Source organism: Heterodontus francisci, chromosome 5 (assembly GCF_036365525.1).
Source record: "Heterodontus francisci isolate sHetFra1 chromosome 5, sHetFra1.hap1, whole genome shotgun sequence".
Taxonomy (NCBI): domain Eukaryota; kingdom Metazoa; phylum Chordata; class Chondrichthyes; order Heterodontiformes; family Heterodontidae; genus Heterodontus; species Heterodontus francisci.
In genome coordinates this window covers 55,944,112-55,964,402 of record NC_090375.1, presented here as the reverse complement: position 1 = coordinate 55,964,402, position 20,291 = coordinate 55,944,112, and positions in this window count along the sequence as shown.

Sequence of the window (20,291 nt, the reverse complement as noted above, 5' to 3'; positions counted from 1 at the left end):
CGTACATGTTGGGGATGTTGGCTGCCTCAAGGACTTCTGTGTTGGAGATACGCTCCTGCCACCTGATGCCAAGGATTCTCCATAGACAGCAAAGATGGAATGCATTGAGATATTGCTCTTGGCTGATATACATTGTCCAGGCCTTGCTGCCGTAGAGCAAGGTATCGAGGACACAGGCTTGAAACACTCGAACTTCTGTGTTCCATGTCAGTACGCCATTTTCCCACACACTCTTGGCCAGTCTGGACATAGCAGCGGATGCCTTTCCCGTGCGCTTGTTGATTTCTGCATCAAGAGACAGGTTGCTGATGATAGTTGAGCCTCGGTAGGTGAACTCTTGAACCACTTCCAGAGCGTGGCCGCCGATATTGATGGATGGAGCATTTCTGAGGTCCTGTCCCATGATGTTCTTTTTCTTGAAACTGATAGGTAGGCAAAATTCGTTGCAGGCAGCCGCAATCCTGTCGATGAGTCTCTGCAGACACTCTTCCGTGTGGGATGTTAATGCAGCATCATCAACAAAGAGGAGTTCCCTGATGACGACTTTCTGTACTTTGCTCTTCGCTCTAAGACGAGCAAGGTTGAACAGCCTGCCACCTGATTTTGTGTGGATAAAAATTCCTTCTTCTGAAGACTTAAACGCATGAGAGAGCAGCAGTGAGAAGATCCCAAACAGTGTAGGTGCGAGAGCACAGCCCTGTTTCACGCCACTCAGGATGGGAAAGGAGTCTGATGAGGCACCGTTATGCTGAATTATGCCTTTCATATTATCATGGAATGAGGTGATGATGCTTAGTAGCTTTGGTGGATATCCGATCTTTTCTAGTAGTCTGAAGAGACCATGTCTGCTGACGAGTTCAAAGGCTTTGGTGAGATCTATGAAGGCAATGTAGAGGGGCATCCGTTGTTCGTGGCATTTCTCCTGTAGCTGGCAAAGGGAGAACAGCATATCAATAGTGGACCTCTCTGCTCGAAAGCCACACTGTGCCTCTGGGTAGACACACTCAGCCAGCTTCTGGACTCTGTTTAAAATGACTTGAGTGAAGGCTTTCCCCACTATGCTGAGCAGGGAGATGCCACGATAGTTGTTGCAGTCACCGCAGTCACCCTTGTTCTTATGCAGGGTGATGATATTGGCAGAGGCTGTTCATGTACCATAGGCTGTTAAAAGAAGCAAGAGAGGAAATAGCAGAGGGTCAGACCATCATTTTCCAGTCCTCACTGGATACAGGTTTGGTGCCGGATGGTTGGAGAACAGCTAACTTTGTACATCTGTTTAAAAAGGGATCGAAGGATAGACTGAATAATTACAGGCCAGTCTAACCTCAGTAGTGGCAAATTATTGGAATCTGTTCTGAAAGACAGGTGTTTTATCAACTGGAGGGCTGTATCTAGTGGTGTTCCACAGGGTTCAGTACTGGGTCCCTTGCTTTTTCTCGTATATGTTAACGATATGGTTGTAAATGTAGGGGGCATGATCAAGAAGTTTGTAGATGACACAAAGATTGGCCGTATGGTGGATAGCGAGGCGGATAGCTGTAGGCTGCAGGAAGATATTGATGGTCTGGTCAGATGGAGGAAGTACTGAGGGTGGCAAGGGCACAGAATGTACTCTGGGTGGGGGACTACAATGTCTATCACCGAGAGTGATTATCGAGAGTGACTACTGACTGAGCTGACTGACTCCTAAAGGATGTAGCTGCTAGACTGGGTATGCGGCAGGTGGTGAGGGAACCAAAAAGAGGGGAAAACATACTTGACCTCGTCCTCACCAATCTGACTGCCGCAGATACATCTGTCCATGACAGTATTGGCAGGAGTGACCACCTCACAGTCATTGTGGAGCCAAAGTCCCACCTTCACATTGAGGATACTTTCCTTTGTGTTGTTGACCACCGTCTTAAATGGGATAGATTTCAAACAGATCTAGCAATGCAAAACTGGGCTTCCATGAGGTACTATGGGCCATCCGCAGCAGCAGAATTGTTTGTACTCAACCACAATCTGTGACCTCATGGCCCGGCATATCCCCCACTCTACCATTACCATCAAGCCAGGAGACCAACCCGGGTTCAACGAAGAGTGCAGGAGGGTATGCCAGGAGCAGCACCAGGCATACCTCAAAATCAGGTGTCAACCTGGTGAAGCTACAACAGAGAACTACTTGCATGCCAAACTGCAATAGACAGAGTTAAGCGATCCCCTAACCAACGAATCAGATCTAAGCTCTACAGTCATTCCACATCAAGTCATGAATGGTGGTGGACAATTAAACAATTAACTGGAGGAGGTGGCTCCACAAATATCCCCATCCTCAATGATGGAGGAGCCCAGCACATCAGTGCGAAAGATAAGGCTGAAGCATTTGCAACAATATTCAGCCAGAAGTGTCAAGTTGATGATCCATCTCGGCCTCTTCCTGAAGTCCCCAGCACCACAGATGCCAGTCTTCAGCCAATTCGATTCACCTCGCATGATATCAAAAAACGACTGAAGGCTATGGGCGCTGACAACCTTCCAGCAATAGTACTGAAGACCTGTGCCCCAGAACTTGCCACGCCCCTAGCCAAGCTGTTTCAGTACAGCTACAACACTGGCATCTACTTGGCAATGTGGAAAATTGCCCAGCTATTCTCTGTATACAAAAAACAGGACAAGTCCAACCCAGACAATTACCGCCCCATCTGTAAAGTGATGAAAGGTATCATCGACAGTGCTGTCAAGCGGCATTTGTTTAGCAATAACCTGCTCAGTGACGCTCAGTTAGGGTTCCCCCAGGGCCACTCAGCTCCTGACCGCATTACAGCCTTGATTCAAACATGAATAAAACAGCTGAACTCAAGAGGTGCGGTGAAAGTGACTGCCCTTGACATCGAGGCAGCATTTGACCATGTATGGCATCAAGGAGCTCTATGGGAGTCAATGGGAATCAGGGGGAAAACACTCTGCTGGTTGGAGTCATACCTAGTGCAAAGGGAGATGGTTGTGGTTGTTGGAAGTCAATCATCTCAGTTCCAGGACATCACTGCAGGAGTTGTTCAGGGTAGTGTCTTAGGCCCAACCATCTTCAGCTGCTTCATCAATGACCTTCCTTCAATCATAAGGTCAGAAGTGGGATGTTCGCTGATGATTGCACAATGTTCAACACCATTCGCGACTCTTCAGATACTGAAGCAGTCCGTGTAGAAATGCAGCAAGACTTGGACAATATCCAGGCTTGGGTTGATAAGTGGCAAGTAACATTCGTGCCACACAAGTGCCAGGCAATGACCATCTCCAACAAGAGAGAATCTAACCATCTCCTCTTGACATTCAATGGCATTACCATCGCTGAATCCCCCACTATCAACATCCTAGGGGCTACCATTGACCAGAAACTGAACTTGAGTAGCCATATAAATACTGTGGCTGCAAGAACAGGTCAGAGGCTAGGAATCCTGCAGCGAGTAACTCACCTCCTGACTCCCCAAAGCCTGTCCACCATCTACAAGGCACAAGTTAGGAATGTGATGGAATACTCTCCACTTGCCTGGATGGGTGCAGCTCCAACAACACTCAAGAAGCTTGACACCATCCAGGACAAAGCAGCCTGCTAGATCATACCAGTCCACCACCTTCAACATTCACTCCCGCCTCCCCCAACGCACAGTGGCAACAGTGTACCATTTACAAGATGCACTGGCGCAGTGGTTAGCACTGCAGCCTGACAGTTCCAGCGACCCGGGTTCGATTCTGGGTACTGCCTGTGCGGAGTTTGCAAGTTCTCCCTGTGACCACATGGATTTCTGCTGAGTGCTCCAGTTTCCTCCCACAGCCAAAGACTTGCAGGTTGATAGGTAAATTGGCTATTGTAAATTGCCCCTAGTGTAGGTAGGTGGTAGGAGAATTGTGGGGATGTGGTAGGGAATATGGTAGTAATGTAGGATTAGTATAAATGGGTGGTTGATGGTCGGCACAGATTTGGTGGACCGAAGGGCCTGTTTCAGTGCTGTATCTCTCTATGATAACTCACTGAGGCTCCTTCGACAGCACCTTCCAAACCCACAGCCTCTTCCACCTAGAAGTCAAGGGCAACAGATGCATGGGAACATCACCAACTGCAAGTTCCCCTCCAAGTTACACATCCTGACTTGGAAATATATTACCGTTCCTTCACTGTCGCTGTATCAAAATCCTGGAACTCCCTCCCTAACAGCACTGTGGATGTGCCAGCACCACATGGACTGCAGTGGTTCAAGAAGGCAGCTCACCACCACCTTCCCAAGGGCAATTAGGGATGGGCAACAAATGTTGGCCTTGCCAGCAATGCCCACATCCCATGAAACAAATAAGAAAAAGGAGATGCAGCAATGCATCTCACAGCTGACCAAGCTATCTTGTTACCTCTCCAGTGATCACCCCTTCCGACCTTGCACATTGTAACAATGCCCTTTTGTTGTCCTCCCTGCCCAGGATCTCCACAACCCTCCACATGCTTTGCTATCACTTCAATAGCCCCCTGCAATCTCCTTCATGGACAACCCCGATCTACTCCATGGATCACTCACATGATCTCCTTCCTCAATCTCTCAGGCTCCCAATTGATACCCCCGATCCCTAATCACACTGGCACTCCCTTTGATGTCTCCCCCCAACCTCATTCTCTCCGAACCCCTATTAAGGTCTCTGATAAAGTAAGATAGTAGAAATGGTTGTTTAAATAGGTGTGTAATGCCTGCACTTATCTTACAGGTTAAGTCATGGGGTGTTCAGGGGTGGAGGGCAGGTACCGGGTACATTACCTGTGCCTGAATGATGAGGCCTAGATGTCCCTGATATTGTGCCTCGAGCCTCTTTTCAATTGAATCAGTGAGGCAAGAAGAACCCACCGATAAAGAGACAAAGATCAGGCCATTGCTAGAGTCACCAAACCCCTCAGGTAAATGAATGGCAGATAGGAAGCTGAGGCTGGGGGGGAGATTGGAGGCTGGCGTGGGGGTGGGTGGGGAAGATAGGAGGATGACAATTGTGATCAGAGGTTAGGGGTCGGCGTATAGGAAGCCAGGGGGTAAGATAGGAGACTATGAGGGCGGCGGGAGACTAGGGAAGAGAGGCAGCAATCGGGTTGGGTGGGTGGGGAGTGTGGTAATGGTGGCAGCCCACCTTCTTTAAATGTGGGTTTGGTATAAAAAAGAAAGACTGGCATTTGTATAGAACCTTTCACAACCACAGGATGCCCTAAAGTGCTTTACAGATAATGAAGTACTTTTGAAGGGTAGTCACTGTTGTAATGTCGGAAACATGGCAGCCAATTTGGGCATAGCAATCTCCCACAAACAGCGATGTGATAAGGGGTAAATATTGGCCAGGGCACCAGGGATAACCCTAACCATTTCCTCTTCACCAAGGACATCCAATCCCTCTAAACCTCCATCCCCCATTAGGACGGTCTGAGGGCTCTCCGCTTCTTCCTTGAACAGAGGCCCAACCAGTCCCCATCCACCACCACCCTCCTCTGCCTGGCTGAACATGTTCTCCCATTGAACAACTTCTCCTTCAACTCCACTCACTTCCTCCAAATAAAAGGTGTTGCTATGGGTACCCGCATGGGTCCAAGCTATGTCTGCCTTTTTGTGGGATATGTGGAACATTTCTGTTTCAACCCTACTCAGGGCCCCTCCTTCCCCTCTTTTTCCTGTACATTGATGATTGTATCAGTTCTGCTTCCTGCTGTAACAGGGTTTAACTTTTAAAACACAGTGTTTTTAGCTTCCCCTCAGTGAGTCCTTGCTCGCTGCTCTCTAATTGTAATGGTAAAGGAATCAACCAGACTGATTTTCTTAGATTTAAACAAGAAAGGTGTAAGTTTAGTAACCTTAAAACTCTAACTCAGCTAAACTTACTAAAAATACACGACGCAACCAGGCTAGCATGCATATGCCTACGCGATAAACATACACACAAATAGATACAGAGGAGAAAGAATTAAAGGGGGAAGATTTGAAGTAGTGGTTTTGGATTGGATGTAGAGTCTTTGATTGAAGTTAAGTCTTGCAGTTCTCATTGGGGCCCAGTGCACACTTTCCAACTTGTTTCGCTGATACCAGAAGGTTGCAGGGGTCTTCTGTCTTGAGGCTTAAGTTACTTTGATGGGTCCCTGGAACATTATGTGTGTGAGAGAGAGAGAGAGACCTTGCTTCTCTTTGGTCTTCTAAAAGCAGTCTGTCTCAAAACTTTTCTGTGAGCACAATTCAAACAACTCTCAGGTTGGCCAGCAGGTTAGTCATGTGACTAGCTCTTTGTTTGAAACAACATTGTCTGTGAAGTTTGTTAATTCTTCAAAGCTTACCACACACACTCAGTGGTGGGGGTGTGGGGGGCTGGTGGAATGCCAGTTCTTACACAGTGAATGACTCTCAATGTCTTTTGATCATCACTATTGACAAAACCTATCTGGCTAATTGGATCAGGGAGTACTTCCATTATCTTTCTAGGCAACTGCTTCTCAGAATGCAAATATGCAGCCATGTTTTCAGCCACTGCTCTGTGGTCTTTTTTTAAACAAGTTTGTTCAAGTTTCAGTACCGGTTCAAATAGTGTTCCATGTGACGAAATTATGGTGTTTCCATTTGGCAGGTGTAGTTTCCGTCGCAGTGCTGAAGTCCTAGAGTGGGACCTGAACCCTCAACTATCAGATTTCAATGCAACAATGCTACCAACTGAGCCACAGCTGACATAGAAGAGCACTTTAAAATTTACCTTGCTGCTAGCATGTGGTTCCAAGGTTTGGTTTACTGACTGGAGCAAGCGCTCGTCTCGCTTGCCTCAGAGCGAACCAATCTTGCAGTGACCACCCCCACACATGGCTTTCAAGGTGCTCCTTCCTTTCTATTAATCTACCACAGTCTCATTCCATCCTAACTGAGGGATCTCCTCTATCTCTTTGTCTGGTCCCTCTGCCCCTTTGACTCTGGATTCCTGTCTCATTCCTGCTTCCTCTGCTCAAACAGCTGAAACTGATCCCACCATTGCTGTACTTTTAGAACACTCTCCCAAACTCACTTTGACCTGCTGACTCTTTGCTCTCCTTCAAAAGTCTCTTTAAAAAAATCAAACTCTTAGATGTGCCTTCACTCCTTAATCCTTTGTGATTTTTGGTCAGTGGCTTCTCATCCTCTTGTCAAAGGCTCTGAGATGTCCTTCTATATGAGGGATACTGCATAAATGTAGAAGGTTCTGTTACTGTGGAGTAGCCAGTCTATTACTCATTAAACAGGAGCTTAATGTCATGGCACCTGGCTGAACTAATCTAGACACTAAAGTGCGTTTGATTTCCCTTAGCACCTCACGCACATATCACAGTGGTTAGTTACAACATAGTGCAGGCAAGGACATTCAAACAATTGCTTGCCCACCCTTCTTGGCTTTTGAATCGGTACCTGTCACAAAGCAACCTAAGTGTTATAGAAAATAAATGACTTGTAAAAAAAAAATCACAGCAGAGCCAATAAGAAGTTGTTTAGTGAGAGGCAAATACACACAGCTCCTTTTAAGCAGGCAACTGACTCAAAGTCTAATCTTAAACACTCCACCCTCAAAAGTAAAGGCTGCACAAGCTGCCACGATAAAAGTGATTGATTATTCAGTGACCTTACTGAGAAGTAATCTATACTAAACAATTCTTCAACTAAACCATATGGGGCTTTAAATTTAACATTGTTTTGCTCCATTTTACAGGCCTAAAACAAGCACAACAGTAACTAATTTAGCAGGGCAGAGGCCTGCACTCAATCTGCGTGGGTGTTCAGCCCTCTGCTGAATTTCAGCCGCCTGAAATGAGTGTGGACCTCATTTCAAAATTGCTAATTTCTGACCCGGGTCGATAGCTTAATCAGGCCTACCCGGAGCTTCCGATGCACATGCTCCAACTGGTATTTCCTGGTCTTGAGCAACCCTAAAGGGAGTGCTGAAAATCACTCAAACAACAAGGAGCTAAAACATGAGAAATATTGTTGTTTGTGGAATTGGAAGGAGCCCTCATCCCCTTCCAATCAACTTTTCCCACCAGCACCCTCAGACCTACCCCTGTGGGCCTTGGTTGAACTATTACTACGAGGCCCAGGGATGAATTTAGTTCAAACCTCATGTCTATATGTTCCAGATTTCGAGCCCTAATATCTCTTGAAATCCTGTTATTGACAATTCATTCTCCCAATTCCCACCCTCTTTTCTTTTGTCACTTTCTCTCCCGCTCCCCACCCATTAACAGACTGTGATGCTAAGAGGCACAAGGTACACAGATTGAGGAGTTGTGCCTAACAACAGCTGCCATTTTAAGATTTTCAGGTGCCCCTCCAAACCCTCATAACCTCACAACACCCCTCCTTCCCCTGGTCTGATGAATGGGCTGGGATCCTCTGTAGGCAACTGTTACTTTTCTTTTATGAAGCTGCACAGAGGGAATATAACATTCACCCTTTCAGTTTGTGCAATGATGTATTGCCAGATTATTATTACACACTGGGGTCCTGTGGTAATAGTAGGGGTTGCTCATATTGAAAACTGAGTCACTGGAAAGCTCATAAAATTCAGCCAGAGGAACTCTTTTCTGGCTGTCATCCATCGCACTTTAGTTTGCAATTACACCAGCCCATACTTACAGTTACAGGCGTCATTCATTTCATTTTCTTCCCCTCCCCATCAACCAACAGGATCCCCACCTTTCACTCTCTGGAGGTCTAAGCTATAGGTTCCACAGGCAGCTGCATCTCTCCAAGCAGCTCACCCAGGCCGCCTTTCAAGACAGTGGGTAAGACTCCTTCTGCTTTTGCCTGCTGTTGACCTGTTAGTAACAGCCTCCAAATGGGGTCAGTTAATGGGATTTACATGGGGCCCAAGAGTTATAATAGCTTGTCCCTCATTTTTGGAGCAGCAGGTGAGTTTCCAATTCACCTCGAAAACCACCTGCCCAGAATCTATAAAGGCTTTTGGATATGGATAGGAAAATTCATTGTGTCTGTTAGAGGATGGTGAATTCATTTCATAATTCACTGTCGAGTGAGCCAAAACTCTGTGAAGCTTAGGCTGACATGGGGGGTGATATCACCAAGAATAAAAAAACACCTGTATATTTTCAGAAATGCTGAATGAATCTTGAAAGATCACATCTCGCCTTTGAGTCAGAAGGTCGTGGACTCAAGTTCCAAAGATTTCAGCATAAAATCGCAGGTGGCACTTCAGTGGAATACTGAGTACAATGCTGCACTGTCAGAGGTGTCGTCTTTCAGATGAGACATTAAACCAAGGCTCTGTCTGCCCTCTCATGCTGGTGTAAAGGATCCCATCGCAGTATTTCGAAGAAGAACTGGCAAGTTCTCACTGATGTCCTGGCCACTATTTATCCCTCAACTAATATCATTAAAGCAGATTATCTGATTATTGTCACATTGCTATTTGTGACCTTGCTGTGCACAATTTGGCTGTTGTGTTTCCTACATTGTAAGGGTGACTACATTTCAAAAAGTACTTCATTGGCTGTAAACTGTTTTGGGATGTCCTGAGATTGTGAAAAGCGCTACATAAATGCAATGGTTTTCTTTCTTTAACTAACTGCGCTGTATTCTCATGGTTTACTGGATGATCAAAATCTCTGTCATTTAATTAAAAAGGAAATGCTGGAAATATTCAGTAGGTCTGGCAGCATCTGTGGAGAGAGAAACAGAGTTGGGAGCTGAATTTTCATTCCAGGATCAAGAACCCAACAGCCAGAACATTTCCGGGTCCCAACCCCACGCCACGGCAGTGTTGCTGACGCTATTTTGCTACTTTGAAATGCAAACGGCCTAATTAATGGCGCCGGGAGCAGCCTGGAGGCGGGACCCAGTAATGGAGGGCCCTCTGAAAGAGGAACAGCAGCCATGACTGGGCTTGCCATTCACTGAAACAATGGAGTAGCAGCGACCTCAGAGGGCCAGCGCTGGCACGGGCAGGCATACCTGGGCAGCACCACGATTTTTGGATGCCTCCCTTGAGGCTTTAATGGATGCAGTGTCCAACAGGAGAGATATTTTGTTCCCAGCATCTGGAAGAAGAAATCCATCTAGAAAACAAATTGGGCATGGATGGAGATGATAACGGAGATTTACAGTTGGGAAGTCACCAGGAGGACGTCGGTCAAGTGCAGAAAGAGACTCAATGACTTGATGAGGTCTGGAAAGGTGAGTGGCCAGCGGCATCCGGGTGACAAGTCAGCAACTCTGTATACGGTATACACCAGCACACCAGCATGCATACAAACTGACCTCATAGAATGTCTATAGTTCATCCTAACATTGTCAAATCATGTGTCCAGTGACATCACTGAGATGGCAGCCACCCGAAGATATGAGGCGCTATTCATAAGGGGAAGCGCTGTTGAATCATTGTGGCCCTTGCGGCCATGGCCGCCTGAAGATCACCCTGAGGTCTGGGACGGCATCACTCAGCATTGCCTGATGTCTGGGCACCAGTCACCTCTCTGGTGGTCCCTTCCTCCTCCTCTTCCTCCTCCTTCGAGTGGTGTTCCAGGTCCTCCTCCTCTTCCATCTTCAGGCCTCTTTGTATTGTCATGTTATGCAGGGTGCAGCAGAGGACCACAATGTGAGACAGTTTGGCTGGCTTGTACTGGAGAGCACCACCTGACTGGTCATGGCAGTGGAAGTGAATCTTCAAGATGCCAATCGTCTGTTCAATGTGGTCCGTGTTAGGAGATGCCCCTGGTTGTAGCTCCTCTCTCATCCATGTCTGGGAAGCGGACAGGCATCAGGAGCTACCTTTTTTGGGGATAACCCTTATCCCCCAGCAGCCACCCACAGAGTCTGGATATGGGTCTAATGAAGTGCGGCACCTGGGACTCTCGCAGGATAAAGGAGTTATAACAGCTGCCCATGGTCACAGACCAGCTGGACATTCAGTGAGTGGTAGACCTTTCTGTTCAGGAATCTGGCTGGCTGGCCTGTCGGTGCCTTGATGCTTATGTGGATGCAATCGATGATGCCCCGGACCTAAGGGAATCCAGCAATGGTGGAAAAGCCCAATGCACTCTCTGCCTGTGCAGGCCCACCTGTGTCAAGGTGGATGTAGTCCCCTGCCCTCCAAAATATGGCATCTGTGACCTGCCTGATGGCGGGACGAGCTGCCGACAGCGAGATGCCACCTAGGTCTACAACCTGCAGCCTGGAATGACCTGGTAGCATAAAAATTCAGGGCTGCAGTGAACTTGACAGCTGCAGGTAAGGGACTGCCATGGGGCCGCTAGGCCTCAGGCGCTTGTGGATCTGAGTACTCAGGTCCCAGACCAACTCCCTGGATAGGCGCAGTCTTCTACAGCACTGGCACACTGTCATTTGCAGGTAGCTGATTCTTGGGCGGTAGATCCAATGTCTTCAGTAGCGCCTTTTCCGCCTTGCAGGCCCTCGCTGTGCTCCTCTGCCTTCCTCCTGCCCAGGAAGTTGCATCTGCTGCAGCTCATCCTAACTGCTCTGTCCAATGTCAGAGCAGCTTGTTTCCATCTGAACTCCGTTCACCAAGCATTCCCCTACAAACCATAGAACCATCAAAAAGTTATGGCACAGAAAGAGGCCATTCAACCCATTGTGTCTACGCCAGCTGAAAAAACTAGCCACCCATTCTAATCCCACCTTCCAGCACCTGGCATGTAGCCTTGCAGGTTACAGCACCTCAGGTGCAGCTCCAGGTACCTTTTAAATGAGTTAAGGGTTTCTGCCTCGACCACCGATCAGGGGAGCAAATTGCAGACATCCACCACCCTCTGGGTGAAAAAGTTTTTCCTCATGTTCCCTCTAATCTTTCTACCAATCACCTTAAATCTGTGCCCCCTGGTAATTGACCTCTCCTCTAGGGAAAACAGGTCCTTCCTGTCTACTCTATCTAAGCCCCTCATAATTTTGTACACCTCAATTAAGACACCCCTTAGCCTCCTCTGTTCGAAGGAAAATAACCCTAGCCTATCCAATCTTTCCTCGTAGCCGCATTTCGAGCCCTGACAACATTCTTGTAAATCGCCTCTGTACTCTTTCCAGAGCAATTCTGACCTTCCTGTAATGTGGTGACCAGAACTGTACGCAATACTCCAGCTGTCACCTAACCAGTGTTTTATACAGTTCCAACATTACATCCCTGCTTGTATTCTATACCTCGGCCAATAAAGGAAAGCTTTCCATATGCCTTCTTCCCCACTTGACCTACCATCCTGCCATCTTCAGGGACCTGTGGACATGCACGCCAAGGTCTCTCACTTTCTCTACCCCTCTCAATATCCTCCCATTTATTGTGTATTTCCTTGCTTTGTTTGCCCTCCCCAAATGCATTACCTCACATTTCTCTGGATTGAACTCCATTTGCCACATTTATGTCCACTCAACCAAACCATTGATATCATTCTGGAGTCTACAGCTATCCTCTTTATTATCAACTACACGGCCAATTTTTGTGTCATCTGCAAATTTCCCAATAATGCCTCCCACATTTAAGTCCAAATCATTAATATATACCACAAACAGCAAGGGACACAGCACTGAGCCCTGTGGAAAGCCACTGGAAACTGCCTGCTGTTCGCAAAAACACCTGTCGATCATTACCCTTTGTTTCCTGTCACTCAGACAAGTTTGGATCCAACTCGCCACATTCCCCCTGTATCACTTTTATGACCAGTCTGCCATGTGGGACCTTGTTAAATGCCTTACTAAAATCCATGTAGACAACATCCACTGCACTACCCTCATCAATCCTCCTTGTTACTTCCTCAAAAAATTCCAATAATTTAGTATGACATGACCTTCCCTTAACAAATCCATGTTATCCCTGATTAATCCATGCCTTTCTAAGTGACAGTTTATCCTATTTCTCAGAACTGATTCTAACAATTTGCCTACCACCGAGGTCAGACTTACTGGCCTATAATTATTTGGCCTGTCCCTCATACCCTTTTTAAACAATGGTACAACGTTTGCATACTTCCAATCTCCTGGTACCTCGCCTGCATCTAGTGAGGATTTGAAAATGATCCTCAGTGCATCCGTTATTTCCTCCCTGCCTTACTTTAACAGCCTGGAATACAATCCATCTGGCCCTGGTGATTTATCTGTATGGTCCCAGTGATTTAGCTGCCCAAGTGATGCCAATGGCCTCACGTCCCTCTCCAGATTCCTGCTACTCACCAGCTCCAGCAATGACTATTCTGTGGCACCATTTCAGCAGCTGCAGTTTTATTCTGGACTTCTACTCTATGTTAAACAAGCCTTCCAATTGTCCTCAAGGCCCCCCCTCTCCCCGCCCCCGCAGTGTGCATGGCTTCTACACCCTGCCGTGTTCCAGACGTGGTGTTTTCCCCGTGCCCTTCTATTGAAACTTACAAACTGCTACTGACAAGACTTTCAATGAGCTCCTCAATGAGCTTAACAGCCAATTAATTGGAGGCGTGAGGGCTTCTCTTCCCTTCTCTCCCTCCCAGTGTCCCTTTAAATATTGCTTCGCATTCTGGAGACAGCAGGACCCACTGCTGAGTTACAAGAATGTGGGAATCGCACACGCACTTGCTCCCGCACCCACCGGCATTTCAAAATTCAGCCCAAAGTTTCAGGTTGATGACTCTTCATCCGAACCGCAATTTAATCATTGTTTTCAGCTTACCCAGTATCATCAGTGTACTGTATAAAATAGCAGAAAGCAGAGACCAACACATTAATTGCTTCACCATTGAGGTTTAGAATGGAACAAACTGATTAAATAATAGTCTTGTAACTCCCCTCTAGTCATCTGTCATTCCACCTTAAATGCTGCGTGTACTGAATAAAGGACACAAAGCATATATGTCATTTAAATATATTGGGCAAACTGTTCATTGCACCATTCCCCTCAACCATGAGCTCACACCTCAGAACACTTCCTGTGTCAATCATGCAGCTGGCTACATCATTCACAAAACACGGAATGGATCAATGCAAAGTATGGAAGAAATCCATGATATAATATCACAAAACATGGGCAGGAATTATCTCAAAACATGGAACAGATCTGTTGCCAAATGTAGATTGGATCTATGATTGATAGAATGATCCAGCACAAAACATGAATGATCTAATATGAAACATAGAATCGATTAATTTTGAAACATGGAATATAACAAAGCCCAGAATGTCATAATTCATGAAATAGCTCTGTCACAGATAAAAGAAACTTAGAGCCTTTCACAACCACCGGACCTCTCAAAGCGCTTTGCAGCCAATGAAGTATTTTTCAAGTGTAGTCACTGTTGTAATCTAGGAAACGCGACAGTCAATTGGCACACAGCTAACTCCCATAAACAGCAATATAATGACCAGATAATCTGCTTTTGTGATGTTGATTGAGGAATAAATATTGGCCAGGACACCAAGGATAACATCCCTTCTCTTTCTTGAATGGAATCTTTTACATCCACCTCAGTGGGTAGACAGCACCTCTGTTTGATGTCTCATCCAAAAGATGACACTTTCAACAGTGCAGCACTCCCTCAGTACTGCACTGGAGTGTCAGCCTTGCTTTTTGTGCTCAAGTCCCGGAGTAGGACTTGAACCCAGAATTCTCTGATTCAGAGGCAAGACTGAGCCACACCTGATCTACAAGAAGATTGAATAAGCCTCTTAAAATGAAAATGGACATCTTCAAATGACTACCACTAAATGCTAAGGAATCTGAATTTTTGTCTGGCAATATAATAATTTTCACCATCTCTTCTCTGTTAAACTGAGGATTCTGAAGAAGTTCATTGAGAACCCAGGTATCTGATTTAGAAGAGCTTAACTTTAAATCTAAAGAGTCAAACTGCACAAAAATTAACACAGAAATGACTGCAACATTTTTTGTGTTTCTTATAAGTTTTTTGACCCAAGATATTTTTGGCTTCCACATTTCAGACTACTGTCAAATGTAAGCTCTAACTCCCAATGTCCCAGAAAGTGTATTCACTAGCTCTGAGATCTGGGTACAATTAGTATCATTGTATCATTTAGTAAACAGACAGCTTTTTCAGATAATTCCTGGTCAACATTTCTCCTTCAACCAACACCACTTACACAGCATGTCTGGTTATTTATCTTGTTGCTTATGGGATCTTGTTGGGCACAAATTGGCAGCTGCCTTTTCTTGCATTACAACAGTGTTGAAATTTTGGCTGTTGATGTGCTTTGCAATGCCATAGGATGTGAAGGGCATTATATAAATGCCAGCTCCTACCTTCTTACTTTTTTTTTCAGCGAGTGGCTCTCTCCTTTGCCTTCATGGAATTCTCCTTGTCTTCTGAAGGTGGCAGAATATCACAGCACTAAATATTGTCTCAGATGTTATATCTCAAACAAATTTATTAAGCAGTAAAAGTGTAAGTTAATGGAAAGGCATAATGGTACTTATCTTTTTACAGTGATTCATTATCTTAACTACCTCCTCAAATAACAAAAAATAATCAATAGTATCATAGAATCCAGCAGCACAAAGGACGCCATTCGGCTCAATGTGCCTGTGCCAGATTTTTGAAAGATCTGTGCTATTAGATTCACCTTTGTTGTTTTTTCATAGCTCTGCATTATTTCCTTTTCAAGTATTTATCCAATTCCTTCTGCAAGTCACGAATAAATCTGTTTTTACCACCTTTCAGGCAGTAGATTACAGATCACAACTATCTGCAAAAAAAAATCTCCTCATCTCCCCTTTGGCTCTTTTGCCTGTTACCGTAAAACTATGTCCTCTGGTTTTTGACACTCCTGTCAGTGGGAATAGTTTCTCCTTATTTACTTTATCAAAACCCTGAGTTAGAAGCTCCTGTGCTGAACTAAGGTATCAGTAATGCCCTTTCTAACTCTGTTTGGAAGCTCGAGCTTTCATGGGACCAGGTTACTGTTCAGAAGGAGGACATTTGGCCCATCGTGTACATGCTGGCACGGAACTGACAGATTGAAAATATCTTCAAAACAGTCTGAGACCCAGTAAATTTACATAACTGTCAATCAAATAAATATTTGAATAATTCAAACAAAATTTTTGTATTGAATGCCTCAATTCCTCCTGGCTGGGGAACATCGCAATTAAACGTTGCACCATTGGTGGAAAGCTTTGGGAACCATAGATCCAAAGTCATCTGTCCCTCCCAAGCTTGCTACACTTATCACCTGTCATATATCAAATTACTCATGTACTGTATCCCAAAATGTTATTTTCTGAAACAATTGTATATAGCAATTTATAATATTTATATTAAGTGTAGCATCAAGCGATTTGAGTTAAACTGGGATATGATTTCTGTGAGTAGAATTGGTTTTTAAAATAATTTTAAAAAGCCCATAACAAGCTAAATTTTGAACACAAATGCCTTTATCACATTTGACATATATCAAATATGCTATGGACATTTAGTGATGGAATATTAGCGTTCCCTCAATTTTAATTACATGAACAAAATCTGATTTATACAGCTTAGTCAATCTTAGTGTGTGTCTGACAGGATCATGGGACATATAGAAACATAGGGGCATAGGAATTGCTAGACGAGAAAAAAAACAAAGTCCATTTTATTCGCCTTCGACCATCCTGGTAATCGCATGCAATAATAGAGTTGTTGACTAATCATAGCAATCAATCTCTAACAATTACTCTACAAACAGCCCAATCATGAAGCAAGGAAAACCCCCAGTGGCAGAGAGCTTTGAAGATAAGAGGTTCAAAATCACCTGTTCCTCCCAACCACTTACAACATTTTATGCCTCAAAAAACCCATATGCTGTGTCTCAAAATGTTATTTTTTTAAATGATTGTTTCTAGTAATGCCCCTCTTTGGAGAAGGAGAATTCCAGCTTATGGACATGTTCCCAGACTTCAACAACATCAATCAATGGGCAACTCATCAAGGAGAATACTAGAAAGATGTAGATGACACCTTGTCAGTTACATCTTTCCTCAGTAAATTTCCCCAAATAATCCTGAGGAGACTGGTGAAGCTTTCTCCAGATACAGAGGAACTCCAAGTGTGAGTCTTAGTGTAGATTTAATTATAGATCTCCAGATCAGTATTTCAAACCCCTGCAAGTTGCGATGATTATACCTCTCCTGAACTCGAAATCAGAATGTAACATCAGAACAAGCTTATAACAATAACTTAGGTCTTCTGATGAAAGGTCACTGACCTGAAATGTTAACTCTGCTTCTCTCTCCACAGATGCTGCCAGACCTGCTGAGTACTTCCAGCATTTCTTGTTTTTAGTTCAGATTTCCAGCATCTGCAGTATTTTGCTTTTATTTTATGTCTTGCCCTTGTCTGCGTAGACCAATAAGTACCAAGGTCAGGAACCACTGATTCTCCATGAAGCTGCTTTTTTCATGCTGATGAATAAGATTCTATTTAAGGTACATAACCTCGGTGTTCCAGAGAATAGTTTGTGGATTCTTTCCACCACATGGGATCCTAATTACTTGAAAGCTACCTGAAATCCAGGGCTGAATTTTCCCAGTCCCATGGTGGCAGGAGTGGAAGCGGCAGTGGGGAGGGGGAGAGGGGTGCAAGGGGGAGCCTGGGAAATGGATCGCCTGCCCTAGCAGAGGGAGGTAGGGAAGTTAAATAGTTAAGACACCAATGAGGGGCGATTGTGCAATACCACCAGAGCAGAACCCTGCCACGTGGGAAGACCACCAGCTCCATGGAGGTGACCTTCCTGTGACAGCCCAGGGGGCCATCAAAGCTAGATGCTCCATTCCCCAAGGAAGGGGCCGAAGGCAGGAAAGGCATCCTCCGTGGCCCTAGCAATCCAGCTGGAGGGGTTTCTCCTCTGCTCCAAAGGGCCTGTCACTTTCCCCCCTCTAATATATTAAATTATTTTTACATCTCCATTTCATGTTCTCAGATCTGCCTCAGCAACATGCACCTCTCCGGTGGGGCTGCTGTGCCCCGTGATTTGGCCGACAGCATCGGAAGCCTCCCCGCCAAACTTAATAGGGCAGTGAGCACGGAGGCAGCCACTTAGGAGGCTGCCTCTATGAAAATAGCTTTCCCAGTCTGGGTCCCAGCAAGTGAGGGCTCGGGAGCCCCTTTTGGTCCCAAGGTTGGGGGTTGAGAAACATGCAGGAAAATCCTGCCCTTAGTGAATATTGTCAGTTGGTAAATGGATGTGATCAGGTAAGTGTTTGAATGCAGAACTAAATGAATAATTTTTTTATTATTTGTTCTTGCAATATGGCCAATGATATCCTGAGAAAGTGGTGGTGGGCCTTCTTCTTGCACTGCTGACGTCCTTGTGGGATAGTGCTCTAACTTATGGTGGTGTTAGGTCGGGATGTTCAGGATCTAACAGTGGAGATGAGATTTTGTCTTCACAATAATACAGTGGCCACTTCTACCAGTGCTATCGTTGACATACATGTCTGTGACATGTAGGTTAATGAGAATGATGAGGTTACTTCCTCATATAGTTTCTTCATCACTGGACTTGCAGCCATTTCCTTCAGAAGCCACCCAATTCTGTCTGTGGTTGTACTACTGAGCCTCTTATGGTAGAGTAGACTGAAGCCCCACCCCACCCACTCAGAATTAATTCTGTGTCCTTGCTTCCCTCAGAGTTTCCTCTGTGATGTTCAACATAGATGAGTACTGATTCGTCAGTTGAAGGGTGGAGGGAATGGTAACTGGTGATTAGCACAAAGTTCTTATGGCCTTATTTAACCTGAAGCCAGATTCAATGTTGGAGACACTCATAGCCATCCCACCCAATAGGCCACTTCAGAGGGCATTAAGAATCAAATACATAGTGGAGTATTGGAGTCACATATAGGTCAGACCAGGCAAGGATGGCAGGTTCTCTTCCTTGAAGGACATTGGTAAACTGGTTGGATTTTTTACAACAATCTGGAAGCTTTCTTGGTATATTTTTCTAATGTCAGTCCACAAAGTATGCAAAGACTTTCATTATCTATCTGAACAACAGTAACATCACAGTAACCGAAACAAGAAGGTAGTGTTTTTGGTGGCATTGACTGAGAGAAGAATGCTGGTCATGACACCGAGAGCACTTCTTGCACTACTTTGAACAGCTCAATGGGACCCTGAAGCTATTTTTTTGTATTGTTCTTACAGGGTGCTTTGGTCGCTGGTTCTTAATGCTTCGGACAGGCACAGCTGGCAATGATCCCAATGTAAACATGTAAACTTATTGAGAGTTAACATCAGGAAGACCTGGTGCTTCACAGGTCTTCACAGTGGTAGCAAATCTGGCACTTTTGCATCGGGGTTGCCATTGAATGTGTGAGACCCAAGTCAGGAGTCAGCAATGCAGGCAGCCTGCAAAGGCAGCTTTCCTGTCCACTTGGACAAGCAGACAGGACCACAGTTTGATGTCACCTCCAAAAGACCCTGCCCAACAATGCAACATTCCCTCAGTAGTACACTAGCATGTCTGCCTAGATTATGTGCTATGTTCTACAGTGGAGTTTGAAAGGAAACAAAGAGTTCGAGATTCAAAAGAAAGAAAAAGAAAGACTTGCATTTATATAGCACTTTTCACGACCACCAGCTGTCTCAAAGCGCTTTACAGTCAATGAAGTACTTTTGAAGTGTAGTCACTGTAGTTTTAACTCTATAGGGAGGCCATAGGGAACTGGTTCTTGTATGTTACAGCAAGAGCTTCATTGCACAAATCACCACCCCCCACCAGAACACGAGCCCCCCACCCCCACTGGATTCCTTCATTGAGTCATTGTTTTAGATTTTTTTTTCAGTTTCTTTCTGAACATTGTCCAAAGATTTCCCTTGTCACGTTAAATTATGCAGGGTTGGAAATAACGTTCTGGTCTCTCATGGGTTTGACTGAGTAGCAGACAATGATAACATAGCATTCTGAGATTATGGAATTAATTATTCTTAATCACTCGTAATTCGAGTTTAATTGACTCATGTTTCAGAGACGAATCAAAATTGATGGAAAAAGTGTGTCCAACAGGACTGGCCTTTTGGGTATTTACTTTCCATTAGCTCACCGCACCCCCCCCCCCCCCCACAGTGTTTGATTATTTTTCACTCTATCATTTGACGGCTGATGGGGCCACCCTGTTATACTGAGGCCACAGAGGCACTTACCGCTGTTTGGGGGCAAGTCAAGCAATATTAGTTTGTAACTGAACTGCCAATCAGTGGTAGGTCCCTGGTTTGACTTAGCCTGAAATCTGAATCCAGATCCAACCTGCTCCGAGGGATTTCTTTTTCCTCAAAAAAGAGAAAGAGAAAGAAAAAGACTTGA